The sequence below is a fragment of the Amblyomma maculatum genome, chromosome 1 (assembly GCF_055883805.1).
Source record: "Amblyomma maculatum isolate TAMU_Amacu chromosome 1, ASM5588380v1, whole genome shotgun sequence".
NCBI lineage: Eukaryota > Metazoa > Arthropoda > Arachnida > Ixodida > Ixodidae > Amblyomma > Amblyomma maculatum.
In genome coordinates this window covers 46,245,914-46,262,793 of record NC_139344.1, presented here as the reverse complement: position 1 = coordinate 46,262,793, position 16,880 = coordinate 46,245,914, and the positions used below count along the sequence as shown (strand labels likewise).

Sequence of the window (16,880 nt, the reverse complement as noted above, 5' to 3'; positions counted from 1 at the left end):
CGCAAAGAACAAAAACAATAAACTAGCAAAGGATGTCAAACATGAGCAGCGTTTTGTGCCATGCGCAGAAGGAGTAGTCGATGATATTCCTAGTGAACATGGCGCCTAGTGAACATGTTGGGGCAAGTATAATTTACTATTGTTTGTTTCGTTTTAGTTTGGTTTGTGGGGTTAAAGTCCCAAAGCCACTCAGGCTATAAGAGACTCCATAATGGAGGACTCCGAAAATTTTTACCACCTGCGGTTCTTTGACGTGCCCTTACCTCGCACAGCACACGGGCGCCGTGTTTTTCGCCTACATCAAAAAGTGGCTGCCACGGCCGGGATTTGATCCCGCATCCTTGGGCACAGCGGTCGAGCGCCCTAACCACTACACCGCCATGGCGACGCTAACGTGCGTTCGGGTTGCGTACTGAGGTCACATGAATAACAATCGTAAAATGCAACCAGGGAGCGTCGTGGCTCCATCAGTTACTGATGATGGCAGACCTCGGCTGAAGCATTGCATGAAATATAGATCAAATCTCGAATGCACTTGGACTACACCTACTACGTTGTTCAAAAACAAACTCTCGTCCCTTCGAAGCCCTAACGTGGTGATGCAGTGGCAAGACGACCGACTACTGTGCCGGAATACCTGGGTTCGATCCCGACCGTGGCGGCTGCATTTTGATGGAGGCGAAATGAACCGACGTCCGTGTGCTGTGCGATGTCAGCGCACGTTAAAGATACCCAAGTGGTCGAAATTACTCCGTAGCCTTCCTCTACGGCTCCTCTTTCTTTCTATCCACTTTCGCTACAACCCTCCTCCCTTTCCTTACGGCTCGGTTCAGGTGTCCACAGAAACAAGACTGACAGATGCTGCGCCTTTCCCTTCCCGGGAAGCAATTAATTATCCCTTTGAAGTGACAGCGTCCGAATATTGCCTGTCTGATTTGCAACAAACACATCGTAAGGAAGACTGATGATTTTAGAAATATTTGCAGCGAAATTTCGGGCCCACAAAAATGAATGTTTTCGTGTTCTCGCACGTAAGCAGCCAATTATGTCTAACGAATATTTTTTTTTTTTATGCGACTGAACTGTTTATAGATGACACCTAATTTTCCAAGGAACCCTCTCTGATATTGTCACAGACACGGTGCTTAATCTTCTGCCTGTGTGAAGTTTACGTTATTGTTGCGGTTGTCCTTGTGTATGTGCGAAACATTCCTACAGCTTTAATTTTGTTTTTGTTTTTCTTTGCATTCCCCCGAATACAAAGCATTATTACATTTTGGCACAACTCCTGAGGCCTCCAGATTAGCTCTAGGTGTCCTGAAGCAATCATCAAGGCCGTAAACTGTTCGTTTAGCACATCTACGCTGAAATGTTATCCGAAAATCTTTGTTTTTTTTTTCAAATCTAGCTTAGGAATTGAATAAGGGCCAATAAGGTCAGGGAAGTTCCCCCCTCCTGGGTTTACTTAGGGTGATGAATGGTGAAGATGTTAAATAATTATAACCGGAAAATGATCCCTTCTACATGGACTATAGCGGACAGCCAAATAAATGTCAGTAAAAACTGATCTCGAACTAAAACACAAATCGAGACACTTCATTTTTGCAGTGCCTGTAGAGTAGTACGTGTGCTTTCCGGCATTGAGGAAGGAGATGTCGTAGCACAGAGTCAAATCTTCTATAATGTGGCCTCGTTCATCGGTTAGTTCATTTAAAAAACACTGAAGCGCGCAATAATATCCCCAAATACCAGATGAGGATCTGACTGCTGTTTTAGATGTGCTTCTATGTAATTACTTTTAAAGCTAAATGTGGTACTAGGTCTATGTAACATATTGCTACTCTTTTAAAAGCAAGAATGCCGACATCAAAAGCTTTATATAATTGGTTTAAGGTCGGCTTCACGAGTTGCAGCACCACTTTGAACTACGACAGCAACACCTCCAGAAAGCCTACCAGATTGCTCTCTATCGCATTGAATTGTTTTAGATAGTTTTTAGAACGTTTCTGTGATTAAGTCCTGCGTGAATTTTCTGTCCACATGAACTTATCGGATAAAGTGAATTTAACAAAGTTCGAGCACACTTTGGCGACTAATGTGATGAAAGGCGAAAGTGCTGCATTCTGCTACGCGACTGTTGTGCATGTAGCGATGAATGCAGCTACGAGTAAAGCGAGCGACTACTCTTTAACATTCGGCAAGTGCATTTATTCAGTGAATTCTGCTTGGCAGCGACGAGATCACGCTCCTTGTATCTTCTACGTTTACTGCTGTGTGGTTGATTTGACAGGGTGCGCGGTATTAACTAGTAAGTAATTATTTCGCAGCGGTAAGTAATTAGTAGTTGTTATTTAACTAGCCAATTATGAGTAATACTGAATTATTTATGATAAAGTACTTAGTTAATATTATAATTTCATTTTATAAATAATTACTAATTAATTAACCACTGATCATTGATTGCCATATGGCCATATAAGGCACGCATTCGCGCATACTGTGGTGGCACTCTGTGATTGCTCGAGACCTCCATGACGTCATCGCGTCTCCACCAATTAGAGCCGCCGCAAAAGCTTGACACCTTTGCTGACGACAACGATGAGGCAATAAAGGCTTTCGCTTTAAAATATCAGTTACATCGGTATAGTTTCCAATAAGTTTACGGCAGTTCCAATACATTGGAAATGCCAAGCTTAGCCACGTGTGAGGACGTCACTAAATCTCAAATTTGTGGTTTTTCCGTTGCCGTTATTAAATTTTGCGCTTTTTTTTTTCGTTCAGAAGAGTTATGCCGCCGCTGCAGAGGTGGAGGTGGAAGGATTGCATCCATCCCATGCTCAGAGGCTGCGGAAGTTCACAGACGAGCTGCGGGTGCTGAGGTATTGGGAATGTTCGACGGACCCTGTTTCACAAATGCGAGGGTGAATTTTGTTTTCCCAGCCTGGAGAGGACGTGCTCCTGCCTAAGTCTTTGCCTGGGCAGGGGCCAGGTTCCAGTGTGGTGTGCCGTTCCCCACACACCCCATTGGCGTAGTTTGTTTTAGCTGGGAATGTGAAGATGCTCTTATTCCAGTGTAGTCGTTTTCGTATCCTTCCTTAAGACTGTTCTCTTTTGTTTGGGTTTTTTGTTTTTCAGGATTGACACGACCTGGAGTAAACGGAATGATCCCCCTCACATTCGAACGCGGCACAGCATCATGGTTGTCGGATATGTGATCATTTTTGGCCCTGAACCTGGACCTGATCATTCCAATGAAGACGCCTCGGAACTACTGAAGCAGTTGGTCACAGCACATACTAAGTTAACGACCGAGATTGTAGCCCTCAGAACACAGAAAAGGAATTTGGGAAATACAATATCTGACTTGAGTACGCGCTTTGCTGATTTCGAAAAACAAACTGAGCGAATTGATCACATGGAACGCGCTATTCAAGAATTAAAATCAAAACTGGTTCATATGGAAGATTACAGTAGGCGTTCCAACTTGGTCGTTTTCGGAGTATGTGAGGAGCCAAATGAGACAGACTCTGACCTAAAACAGAAGGTCCTGGCTGAAATCTTCTCTGAAACGCTTGATGTCCATTGCTGTTGTGTGGGAAGAATTCATCGTTTAGGAAAAAGCATTGACAACAGGCCTGTAGTAATATTTTTTCAAAACTATAACGAAAACCAGGCAGTCCTTAAAAACTCATACAAGCTGAAAGGAAAGAATGTGCCTATTCAAAACGACTATTCCAAAGAAATCCTCAAGAAACGAAAACTTTTATGGGAGAGTGTCAATTAGCAGAAAGGGACAAGAAAATGAAAGTTAAATTAGTGAGTGATAAGTTGGTCGTATGATGGAAGTAGGCGGTAGGATAGTTAAAGCGGATACTCGTAAGCTGTCTAAGAAGACGAAAGATTTGATTAAGAAACGCAGAGTATGAAAGCTTCCAATCGAACAGACTAGATAGAATTGGCCGAGATATCAAGGCTAACCAATAAGCGCAAGATGGCCGATATAAGGAAGTATAACATGGAGAAAATTGAGCATGCTGTAAAAAACGGGGGAAGCTTTAAAGCGGTAAAGAAGAAATTGGGTATAGGCAAAAACCAGATATATTCGCTAAGGGACAAGGCGGGCAACGTCATCACGAATATGAATAAGATAGTCAAAGTAGCCGAGGCGTCCTATACAGATCTCTACAGTAGCCAAAGTAGTCAGGACCGTAATGAGTGGCGGTAGGGAAAAAGTCACACGTTCCACCAGTGACGAAGGACGAGGTCAAGAATGCATTAGAAACTATGAAAAGGCGGAAAGCAGCTGGAGAGGATCGATAACTATAGATTTGTTGAAGGACGGGGCGGATATAGTGCTGGAAAAACTCGCCACCCTACGATAACTATAGATTTGTTGAAGGACGGGGCGGATATAGTGCTAGAAAAACTGGCCACCCTACGCAGTGCCGGGTGTCATCGACGGTACCGGTACAATGGAAGAATGCAAACATTATCCTCATTCATAAGAAAGGGGACGCTAATGATCTTACAGATTATAGACCATTCAGCTTACTCTCAGTTAAGTATAAGATATTTACTACCTAAGGTAATCGGTAATAGAATCAGGACAACCTTAGACTGCAATCAAGCAAAGGATCCAGCAGGTTTTCGGAAACGGTACTCTACTATTGATCACATCCATACCATCAACTAGGTAAAAGAAAAATGCTCGAAATACAACCATCCCTTATACATAGCACTCATTGATTACGAAAATGACTCAGTAGAAACCTCGGCGGTGATGGAGGCATTGCGAAATCAGGGGCAGACGTGAAAGTGCTGGAAGATATATATAGTGACTGCACAGCAACCATAGTTTTGCAAAAAGAAAGTAACAAAATTCCCACAAAGAAAGGTGTTAGGCAAGGAGACACGATATCCCCAGTACTATTCACAGCTTGTTTAGATGAAGTGTTCAGAGACTTGGAATGGGAGCAGTTAGTGATAAGGGTAGGTGGAGAATACCTCAGTAATCTGCGATTTGCTGATGACATTGCCTTGCTAAGTAACTCGGGGGATGAACTGCAAATATTTATTGATGACCCATACAAGAAAAGTAGAAAGGTAGGCTTGAAAATCAATATGCAGAGGACTGAGATACTTTTCAACAGCCTAAGGAAGGAACAGCAGTTTACGTTAGGTAGCGAAGCACTGGAAGTAGTAGGCGAATATGTCTACTTAGGAGAGGTAGTAACCGCAAATCCGGACCATGAAAAGGAAATAAGTAGAATAAGATTGGGATGGAGCGCATTTGGCAAGCACTCGCAGATTATGACTAGCACCTTACCAGTATCGCTCAAGAGCAAAGTATAGAACAGTTGCATCTTACCTGTGCTCACCTATGGGGTTGAAACGTGGAGGCTAACCAAGAGGGTTCTACTTAAGATGAAGACAACGCAGAGGGCTATGGAAAGAAAAATGGTATAGGGTTAACCTTAAGAGATAGGAAGCGTGCAGATTGGGACAGAGAAATAACTCAAGTTACTGACATTCTAGTGGAAATAAAGAAGAAGAAATGGGCATGGACGGGACATGTAGTGCGAAGAGAGGATAACCAAAGGTCGCTTAGGGTAACAAGTTGGATTCCAAGGGAAGGAAAGCGTAGCATGGGGCGGTAGAAAGTTAGATGGGCGGATGAGGTTAAGTTCGCTGGGGTCTAGTGAATGCGGCTAGCATAGAACCGGGTTAATTGGAGAAATATGGGAGAGCTAGGCCTTCGCCCTGCAGTGGGTATTTCAGGCTGATGATGATGATGAAGTTGGTCGTGGCGGGCCAAATGTTTTCATGGGATGACATTACAAACAGAATCACATTTTTCTTGGCAGAATCACATCTTTTCGTTGACATTTACTAAAAATAATTAAGAAATCGTCAACGTATCTGAACACTTTTAAAACAGGAAGGTGAGAGAGGTTGGCTTGAATGCGCTTGTCAACAGCGGATAAAAATATGTTGCATACCACAGGTGCAACCGATACAAATGCCTTTTTAATATAAAAATGGCCTTATGAAATGATAGCTATGGATGCAAGGTAGAATTCCAACAGGGTAAGGAACGAATCGCTGTTGGTTCCCACGCCGTTTTGGTAGGCTGTTTGCCCGCTTTCAGAAATTGTATCACGGAGCACCATGAAGAATTCCCGGAATAACTAGTGGTCCATGTCAGCGATATCCACTCTATTCAGCTGCACTTCCAGCTCGTGTTCGAACATGGCCGCAAATACAGGAGAGCGAGCGGCAAGGATAGCTTTGTGGGCGTAGAGCTCTCGCCCATTGACACTCAGGACGACATGGCTGAACTTCTGGCTTTCAAACAAGTGACTAAAGTCATCAGACAGGCTGCACTGAGGGACCATGAACTCTTTTGTGTTCTTCTGCCCCGAAATGTTCACTAAGTCAGAAACAACGCTCACTTCGCAATATAGTGTGAGCTTGTCGTCAAGGAGGAGTTCGTATTTTCTAGAAGACATCTCTCCGAATGAACTTCTTGAAGCCCCAGTCCTTGCCGTAGAAAAAGTGGTATGCCATTTTACTCGCCATAACTTTTGTCTCTTCCCGCTTGGCGTTGAAGAGGAAAAATCTGAACATGGCGTGTACCTTACTTTTATTGCTGGACCACAGCAGCAGGTACAGGGATAGGTAATCCTTACTCTTCTCGTCTAGGCCCTTGGGGTTCATCCTTAGGCACGATTTCAGGCTGTCGTTGGCCGCTGCAGAAAATGATGACCTTTTGATAATTTCTCCCACTTTCTCTCGGCGGAAACTGAAGTTGTTGATCGTCCACATGAAGGATATATTGATGACGTTCACATGTGTGTAGCACCAGTCCTCTGCTCCGGGCCTGTTGACCACACTCAGCGGCAGGCAGGGAATGGCCATGCTTCTATACGACTCCGGCAGGATCTCATCGCGCGCAACGGCGGTGGCACCAGCTGCGGCAGCCAGAAGCCCCGACCTAGCCGCACTGCCACAACGCTGAGCAGGCCGCCTTGAAAGGGCTCTTCCTCCCAGTGGGTGCCCTGACGTAGTGCACACATATACCCTTTCCGAAGGATTGAACTCCTTAGCGAAGACGGACGTAGTGACGGTGTAAGCTGGTCCCAAGGCGGCCCCATGAGTCGCGAACGGAGTGATATCGGTTATAGCAGCCGCCGAACGGTGTTCTTGCCTGGACACAGCCGCATCTCCAAAACGTCTGCCTGGCCTCCTTGAGAGTACCTCGAAGCTCCCTTCTCCCAATGGCGGCCTTCGCGCAGTGCCAGCAGATACTCTTTCCTCAGAATGAAGCTCCTTGGCTAAAAATGGCGTAGTGACGGCGTACGCTGGTCCCACGGTGTCGCCATGAGCCGCGAGCGGAGTGACATTGGGTACTGCAGCAGCCTGACGTTGGTCGTGCTTTGAAAAAGCTGCATGGATACCAAGTAGAGCAGTCTTCCTGCCGGCCCTTGCGACTTTAGGCCTGTATGACATGCGCAAGCATCCGTGTCGGCGCATTAGTACAGCCAATAACCGGTTGACGAGGAAAATGGGAATCCGAAGTCCGAAGGGAATGACTAATATTTGATAACCGCCTTCTTTTTCACCTAGCGGCACAAGTGAGTGCCACGAGACTGCAAAAGGACATTCGTTTTCTTTCTTCTCTTGTATTCGTGGCGAGAGAGCAATAACGGCAGTATGAGAAATTCTCTGTGATGATCATATTCAGCGTATGCTTTGGATCTGATATTTACCGTCGCGTAAAAAAACTAGATCTATCTTTAAAATATAAAAGTAACATTTCATCTGGACATTTGATATTGCCGCAACAAGTACTCCTTCGCCCAAACATACCTCATGAACATTGCCTAACATGTTCATCATCATCATCAGTCCGACTATACCAACTGCAGAGCGAAGGCATCTCCCATATTCCTCCAATTAGCCCGGTCCTGTGTTAACTGCATGCACTGGACGCCTGCGAACTTTTTAACCTCATCTGCCCACCTAACTTTCTGCCGTCCCTTGCTACGCTTTCCTTCACTTGGAATTCGGTTTGTTACCCTAAGTGGCCATCGGTTATCCTCTCTTTGTACAACATTCCCTGCCCATGCCCATTTCTTTTTCTTGTTTTTTGCTAGAATGTCAGTGACTTGAGTTATTTCTCTGACCCACTTTGCACGCTTCCTATCTCTTAATGTCACCCCTACCATTTGTCTTTCCATAGCCCTCTGAGTAGTACTCAACTTAAGTAGAACCCTCTTGGTTCCTCCACGTTTCCGCCCATTAGTTGAGTACAGGTAAGATGCAACTGTTGTATACTTTCCTCTTGAGCGATACCGGTAAGCTGCTAGTCATAATCTGCGAGTGCTAGCCAAATGCGCTCCATCCCAATCTTATTATCCTTGTTATTTCCCTTATGATTGTCCGGATCTGCGGTTGCTACCTGTCCTAAGTAGACATATTCGCTTACTACATCCAGTTCTTCGCTACCTTACGTAAGCTGCTGTTCCTTCCTTAGGCTGTTGAACAGTATCTCAGTCTTCTGCATACTGATTTTCAAGCCTACCTTTCTACTTTTCCTGTCTAGGTCGTCAATCATTCTTTGCAGCTCATCTCCTGAGTTACTTAGCAAGACAATGTTACCCGCAAATTGCAGATTACTGAGGTATTCGCCACCTACCCCTATTCCTAACTCCTCCCATTCGAAGTCTCTGAATACTTCCTCCAAGCACGTTATGAATAGTACTGAGAAGATCGTGTGTTCTTGCCTAACACCTTTCTTTATCGGAATTTTGTTACTTCCTTTATGCAGAACTATGGTTGCTGTGCAGTCACTATATATATATATATCCCAGCACTTTCACGTACCGCTCGTCTACGCCCTGGTTTCGCAATGCCTGCATTACCGCCGAGGTTTCAACTGAGTCAAATGCTTTTTCGTAATCAATGACTGTCATGTATAAGGGCAGGTTATATTCCGTGCTTATATATATCAGCTGGTTGAATGTATGGATATGATTGACTGTAAAGTGCCTTTTCCGAAAGCCTACTTGTTCTTTTGCTTAGTTGCAGTCTAAAGTTGTCTTGATTCTATTAGCGATTACCTTGGTAAATACCTTATATGTAACAGACAGTAGGCTGATTGGTCTGTAATTTTTCAATTCTTGAGTGTCCCCTTTCTTATGAATTAAGATAATGTTTGCGTTCTTCCGTGGTTCCGGTGCCGTCGATGACACCAGGCACTGCGTGTACAAGGTGGCCAGTTTTTCTAGCATATCCCCCCTCCCCCCTCCCCCCCGTCCTTCAACAAATCAATAGTTACCTGATCCTCTCCAGCAGCTTTCCCCCTTTTCATAGTTTCTAATGCTTTCATACATCCTTCGTCACTGGCGGAACGTCTGACTGCATTTCCCCTACCTCCTATTTCATTATTGTCCTAACTTCTTTGGCTACTCTAAAGATCAGTAATTGAACTCCTCGGCTACTTCGACTATCTTGTCCATATTCGTAATGACATTGCCCGCCCTGTCCCTTAGCGCATATATCTGATTTTTGCCTATGCCCAATTTCTTCTTCCCCCGTTCTTTACAGAATGCTCAATTTTCTCCATGTTATACTTCCTTGTATCGGCCACTTTGCGCTTATTGATTACCTTTGATATCTCTGCCAATTCTATTTGGTCTGTTAGATAGGAAGCTTTCATACTTTGGCGTTTCATAATCAAATCTTTCGTCTCCCTAGCTTACAGGTATCCTCTCTAACTATTCTACCACCTACCTCTACAGCGCTCTCAGTAATGATATCTCTGAAATTATTGTTCATTGCTTCTAGGCTAATGTCCTCCCATGATTAGTACTACACAGCCTCGGCCTTCAATTAATCACCACCGGCGGCGGAGCAGCTGACCACGGTGGCGGTCAGACCTGTGACGCAGCGGGGTGTGCAAAGAATTTCTGGCTCTGCTGGACAGGCCGCCATTGGAAACTGAACCTGGCAACGTTAAACTCTAGAACCCCAGTATAGTGAAGCTGGTTTAGCAGTGCTATTGAATTAACTACAGGTTATATGAATTCGGATGTAATATGGCTCAGTGAGGTTGGGAGGCGAATGAGGCATATACTCTACTGAAGGACGGGCATGTACTGTGTTATCGAGATTTAAGTGACAGCTAGGAGTAGGTTTTCTGAACAAAAAGTATACAACTAGTAATATAGATGAATTCTATAGCATTATGGAGAGGGTGGCAGGCCTCGTAATTGAGCTTAACAAGCGGTATAAATTGAAGGTCGTAGAGGACTACGCATCTACATGTAGTCTTGAGGACCAGGCAGTTGAAAACTTGTATGAAGACGTATAATTGGCAATTCGGAAAAGAAAGACGCAGTATACTGTATCAATGGGCGAGTCCAATGCCAATGTAGGGAAAACGCGGGAGACCAGGCAGTAGGTGACTATGGCATTGGTTCTAGGAATCGCAGGGGAGAGCTACTAGTTGAGTTTGCAGAGCGCAATAACTTAAGAATCATGAACACCTTTTTCAGCATATGGGAGAACCGGAACTGGACATGGAAAAGTGCTAACGGGGAGACAAAATTAAATTGACTACATAATGTGTTCTAATCCCTCCAGTATGCAGGGTGTAGAGGTAATCAGGAAGGTGCGATGCAGTGACCACAGGATGGTGATGTCTCAAAGTCTAAATCTGAAGAGGTAACGAAAGATATTAGTAAGAAAGAAGTTAATCAACCAATTAACGGTGAGGGGGAGAGGGAGGGAAGAAGAGTTCAGGATCTCGCTACAGCATAGATAGTTAGCTCTAACTGAGGATGACGACATTAGCCTAATGCATTATTTCGAATCTAATTTGCTCTTGTTTGATGCAATGTTCTTTTTTACAATGTACCCAAATCCATCATGTCGATGAAATTTTCGTTAGAGACAAAAAAACTGTCCAAGTGGGAGAATGCAAAAAGAAATTCCAAATTTGTGTGGCCTGAATTTCCTTGGAACATTTCTGAATTGATTAACATTCATTGTTATATTGTGTTTGTGTGTTTGTTGCACAGGAAACCGGCGATATTCTCTCCTTCTCGCTACAAAGCGACGGGAGTTTCTTAGTTTGCACAGTCCGGACGTAGTCAAAATCAATTCGAGGTTTCATCTACAGTTAGTTCGCGCTTTGCTTCAGTGCGTTCAGTTCGGTAAATATCAATTGCTGCGGCACAGAGATAGCGGAGGTAAGAAATGGCTTGCGCAACTCATTAGAGGGATTGGTTAGTTGATGGGGGGAGGGGGGGGGGGAGAAAAAGGGAAGTACAGGAGACTCATCACACGTGAGATCCTGAAAAAGGCAAAATGAGACGTCACAGGCGATTCAACGGAATCTATATCATATCTAAAAACTTACGTTCTTTTTTACGGATCTTGCTCGAAGCCGTGCTAACGTGGGGACTCCCACTCTTGTAGTCCTCCAACAATTACTCTCGCGGACATTGCTGGTTTCTTGAAGCTTGCTTCTTCTTTTCTTCTTTCCCGCATTCCTTGTTGTGAAGCAGCCGACTTGAACCAGTTCTATCGCTCAAGTGCAATTGTGCTCTCCGAAACCTTCATTGATACAATGTCTCGTTTGTCCAACGTAAATTTTTCCGCACGCTAGTGGGTTGCTATAAACAACCCCAAAGCACATTCCCCAAATGGGTCCGCATATTTCGTTTGAAACACTTTTTTAGCTTTTCCAGAATTTATCATTCGGCACAATGATGCGAGCTTCCTGCGGGCAACAAAACTCGACGGGAACGTTGTACTTGGCCGCCACATGCTTTAGAATATGCGCAACTTTCTGGGACTACGGAATTGCCACTGGCTGAGTTCTCTTTTACGGCGCTTTGCTTTCAACCTTGTTGTTTTTTTTCTTCACGTTTCTTAGTAACTGCTCAGTGACAGAGCTTAAAACCGTAGGAAATCAACCTGTTCTATCGCCTCCGAATCGGGCCCTCAAAGTTTTTCTGTACTTTGTGACTGCACGATACTCAAAGAGGATTCTTTATCTATGTCTATATTCCATGTCTATATCTTATAACTGCAAAGAGTGTTCCCTAGGCCGGCCTTTAGCGCTCTTGGCGTGGCCCAGGACTGATCGCCCGGGTCGGTACTGGCGAGAACAAGTTCCCATTTTTCAATCGAGGGTGATTTGACCATATCTACTGGAGGCGGATCCTCCGCGCAGTCCGAGAATGTATGGTATAATGTGGCAGGCTCGTCGCACAATTTGCAGAACGGGGTTGCTAGGTCAGGAAGATATTCGAGTAAGTCCAGGGGAATGGCTGCACACGCGTTCAGGGGCACCGCCACGTGGTAGCCTGTTCTCAGCTGAGCAAAACGTGAGGAGGAGGCAGGGTTGCTCTAAGCTCCTTTTATTAGTTGGTAATGGCCTGGTACGTATACAGCGCTTCACCTGTATGGCACCCGCTTCCTAGACCCCCAACCGACTCTGCTGACAAAACTTCGAGCATAATGGTGAAAGTCCCGTTATCCAGGACGCCGCAATGGAATGAGACTCATAACAGATCCACGCCCGCGCTTCTGTCTTTAGTCGAGCTGTATACTGATGTAGAGGTTTTGTTCCCCCCTTTTTCCTGAGAACTTCTACTAGGGTGTAATCTCTCTTGGCTCCATATGCTTGATCGCTGTAATGTTCCTGCGAGCTAGCAATGCGGCGAGTAAATCGTGCTTCCTCACCACACGAAACTGATGGTATGCATTATAGTTGGCTAGTGAAACTAGCCCCCTATCATCCTTTAGTGCTATTATGTCAGGTTTCGACTCAGCATTTCGAATGTGCAGGTGTCCCTTATTTCTTCCGAACCCCGGTTCTACTGCTACATGCTGATTCCCAATTTCTAGCAAATTAGCTGCGTAAAGCTCATTGAACCTGCCGTTTATATGCATAATTCACTGATAAATTTTGGTCTGTGGGGTGGTGATCCTGGCCTCCGTAGGTTTGGCTTGATTTGGTTTATTTGGTGTAACGTCCCAAAGAACTCATGCTATCAGGGACGCCGTATGGGAGGGATTAGAATAATTTCGACCACCTGTGGTTCTTTAACGCGCGCTGAATTTGCACACTGCTTCGCCACCTTAGGCTTCGCTTCTATCGAAACGCCGCCGCCGCAACCGGGATGGAACTTGGTTCTCCAGGCTCAGTAATCGAGCCCTCTTAGATCTGAGCCATTGCGGTGTTGGTAACAAAGATACATTTGGAATTATTGCTGTAACTATTTGAGACTTTGGGCCTTACTGAGAGAAGCGCGGATGTTTATTTTATATAGTGAGAATATTTTGTGTCCTCTCCTCTCGATGAAGTGTTTCAATGCATTAGCACTAGGGGTCTAAGTCAGACCACAAGCCGTTGTTTGTGCGTCCGTCTGAAAGCAGCTAGACTTGCCAAAAGGAATAAAAAAAAATGGCCACAGACACTTAAGGCAACTTACGCGCGCAAAATATTATATTCTCGCGGATTGAAATATTTTTAAGTGAAGTTTGCGACATACATTCAAGTTCATTTTTGCTGGTATTGTATTCGCTGTACGAGTTTGCGGTTTCGGCGTAGACTACAGTGCACCAAGTGGTGTTTGGAAACTGTAATCGCCGATACATTAGCCTCAAAGCGTACAATCGGTGGGACAGTCTTTCCGAAAACCATACAACCCAGGTAGTTGGCTCCGAATCCATGTATGTAACAGGGCACGTGGCGGCACTCCTAGAATACCTATGGTGAAGAAGCATGAGGAAGGGTTTACTCGTCAGCTGCAAGTTTCGAAACGCTGGAGGTGCCCACAAGCCATTTTAATAAGCTTAGAAGCAGGTCCCTTGTGCTGTATTTGTTTTGTGTTTGTGCTTTTGACAAATACTGTACGTGTACCATCAGTTCCAATCCCTCTCCCCACCTAGAAAATCATACGACACTCCCCGCGGAGCACTTATACTACAAGCTGTTCAGTCACAGTTTTGATAATAAGATCGCAAAATTGCAGCCACATGAAGTTAACTAGTAGCAAGTATATACCGGGTGTTTGAGCGAACACTTTCGAGAATTCATACAAAAAAGACGTTCAATAAGAACCAAATATATGCAGGAACGAGCTCTCAGCCTCGCCGTACACTATTTTCTGCAAAACTATTTTATTTATACAACAAAATATACAAATATCTAACTCTTTATTAACATACTTCGATTGTTAGCGCCATTAAGACTTTGTTTGAAACCGTGCCCAAGACGATGCCACGTTATTTTTTGAAACGATAAATAAAAGAAAGAGAGAAAACATTTTTCTAAAGCACAGCAGCGCTATGAAATGCACCGCGTTTTTTCCGCACGAAAGCGAAACAGCGCATAGGACGCGCACGATACATCTGTAGATTTGACGTCCGCTGTTGTGTTGCAAGCCAATAGCGCCAAATTTGAACTGCTCCATCTGCCGTGCCGTGTCATGTACTTCATTTCGTACCGTCACTCTCAAAAATAACGACCACGAATTTACGGTGGATTTCATTGGAGCATGGTGCGAAGCTTAATGCTCTACTTGAGGTGGCACGAGGCCACTTGGAGCTCGAATTGAACGCTGTAGACCCTGCGTCGCGACGCCTATGGACGTCGCATTTCAGGGCTTCAGAAAGTCATTTTTTTTTTTATAGAAAGTTTGGAAGCAATATGCGCGCTGTTTCGGGCCCATGCAAATGGCCCGCAAATACCGTTTTCAAAGCTCGCGCGCAGGACGCGTATTCTGTCCAATGCGCATGTACCCCTGCCGAAAGCATCGTCAATTTCTCTTTCCAGAAGGCATATGCGCTTCCATCGAGAGTGGAGTGAGACGCGGGCAAAGATGAATAAAGATAACATGAAAATCGGAGGACAGCCACCCCTAAGTGGCTAGAATACCAAAACTTGAGAAAGTAGAACGTGACGTTTCAAATCTCTCTTCGCGCCACATGAGAGCTCGCTTTTTAAGTTGGTTTAATCACTTTCTCACCACTAAATTCTTTAAGGCAAGTCGGAGGAAACTGGCTCTAAACAAAACACAAAAATTAGAGACAATCCACTTAATTCGCACTAACAGCTAGTAGTTTATTTGCAGGAACGCCGACTATCTGCAGCCATGTGACAAAGGTGAAAGGTTCACATCATACATGTATCGTAAAAATACACGCGCGGTTCGTGCAATGATCACCAAAAACGATAACTCCTTTGGTGATAACAAAACTGATGTGCTGCTTATGCAACATTTGCCTCAATTTCTGCTTTCAACTGCTTCAAGTATTTCTAGTGCGATTTGATTTTGAGCCCTTTCAATACACAATATTAGGACTCGTGCCGTCTGTCATTTACACATTTTCCCGTCTGCCCATGTGTGTTTTGTCCAATTTGTCCTTTATCGGCGACAGTTTCCTCAGTCAGGTTGAACCAACTTGTCGATAACACGTTCTCTGTGCGATGTCAGCGCACGTTAAAGAACTCCAGGTGGTCGAAATTTGCGACGTCCTCCACTACGGCGTCTCTCATAGCCTGAATACGTTCTGGTTTTTTAATTAGGTGGTGCGTGTGTGGGCTCCGGACTGGCCATGCATATTCTACACCAGAGCGTATGTTAGTGATATAGAATGCTTATTTGAGGTTAAGAAGTGCAGTTTCGAAGAATTTCGCTTAAATAAATTCAACAGAGTACTAGCTTTGTTAGCCAAGTAGTCTACATGTTTGTTCTATATGAACAGTCGGACGTGAAGTATACGCCTAAATTCTTGAAATTACCAACACGGTAAAGGGAGTTGCCATTGTTGTTGTATTTTGAGGGGAAGGACTCTTGTTTTCGCGTGAACTAAACATAACATTTTTTGATATTGAGGCGCGTTTTCCACACATCAAAGCGTGATGTCACATAGTTCAAATCACTTTGCAGAATGCCTCTATAACCTTCCTCCTCCTCCAGAACCTCTCCTCTATACTCTACCTTAATCGTTCTCAGTGAGCACGCCGCAGGCATCGAAGACATGCGTCTGAAACATCCGTTTCTATTCCTTGTGCAGACGAGAGACGATCGTCTAGTTCACTGTTATAAAAGTAGCGATATGCACCTTGCTTGCTCCGTGCCCACGGCGTGTTTTCCCTGTTTTCCTCCCCATACCACTTTTTAATCGATCTGATGGCTTCATGTGGTGATGTTGAGTCTCGTCCCCGCCCAAACACAGCAAAGATGATTAAGACAATTATGGAAGACATGAAGGAACTCAAGGAAACAGTAAACCGTCATCGAAATGAAACGGTGGAAAAGCTTAATTGTATTGATAGCAAACTTGATCTCTCATCTACCGTACCACAACTACTCAACGAAGTTTGACAAGCTGCAAGAACAAGTAGACCACCTTCTCTTAAATATAGATGATCTAGAGAATCGCATCAGAAGGGACAATCTAATTGTTTACGGCATCAAACAGGGCACTGGCGACACCCGAATAGTTTCTAACGACATTTTGAAGCACAAGTTGAAAGTTTCCAACGTTCCCATAGAGCGTAACTATCCCCTCGGAAAAACTGCAGGAAACAAATGCCGCCCTGTTATATTCAAATTGCAGGATGGAAGAGACAAGGAGAAAATAATAATTGTGACAGACGGAAATACGCATATTACAGCATATCGGAGGCTTCTTCATCTCGAGTTCAGGCCATAAGAAAAAAACTGTGGACGAGCACGAAAAAAAAAAAAAACAGACAAGGGTAATAAGGTTTTCTCTACGTTTGATATAGTTAAAATAAATGAAATTTATTCCGAATGGAATGATGCTCGGAACGTGCTGGTACCTCTGCATCG

General features: G+C 44.4%; 1 pseudogene; it reads right to left on the bottom strand.

The window, feature by feature from the left end:
• Nucleotides 1–6,044: 6,044 nt before the first annotated feature.
• On the bottom strand, nucleotides 6,045–6,975 carry LOC146202271 (protein roadkill pseudogene; annotated as a pseudogene).
• Nucleotides 6,976–16,880: the final 9,905 nt, after the last annotated feature.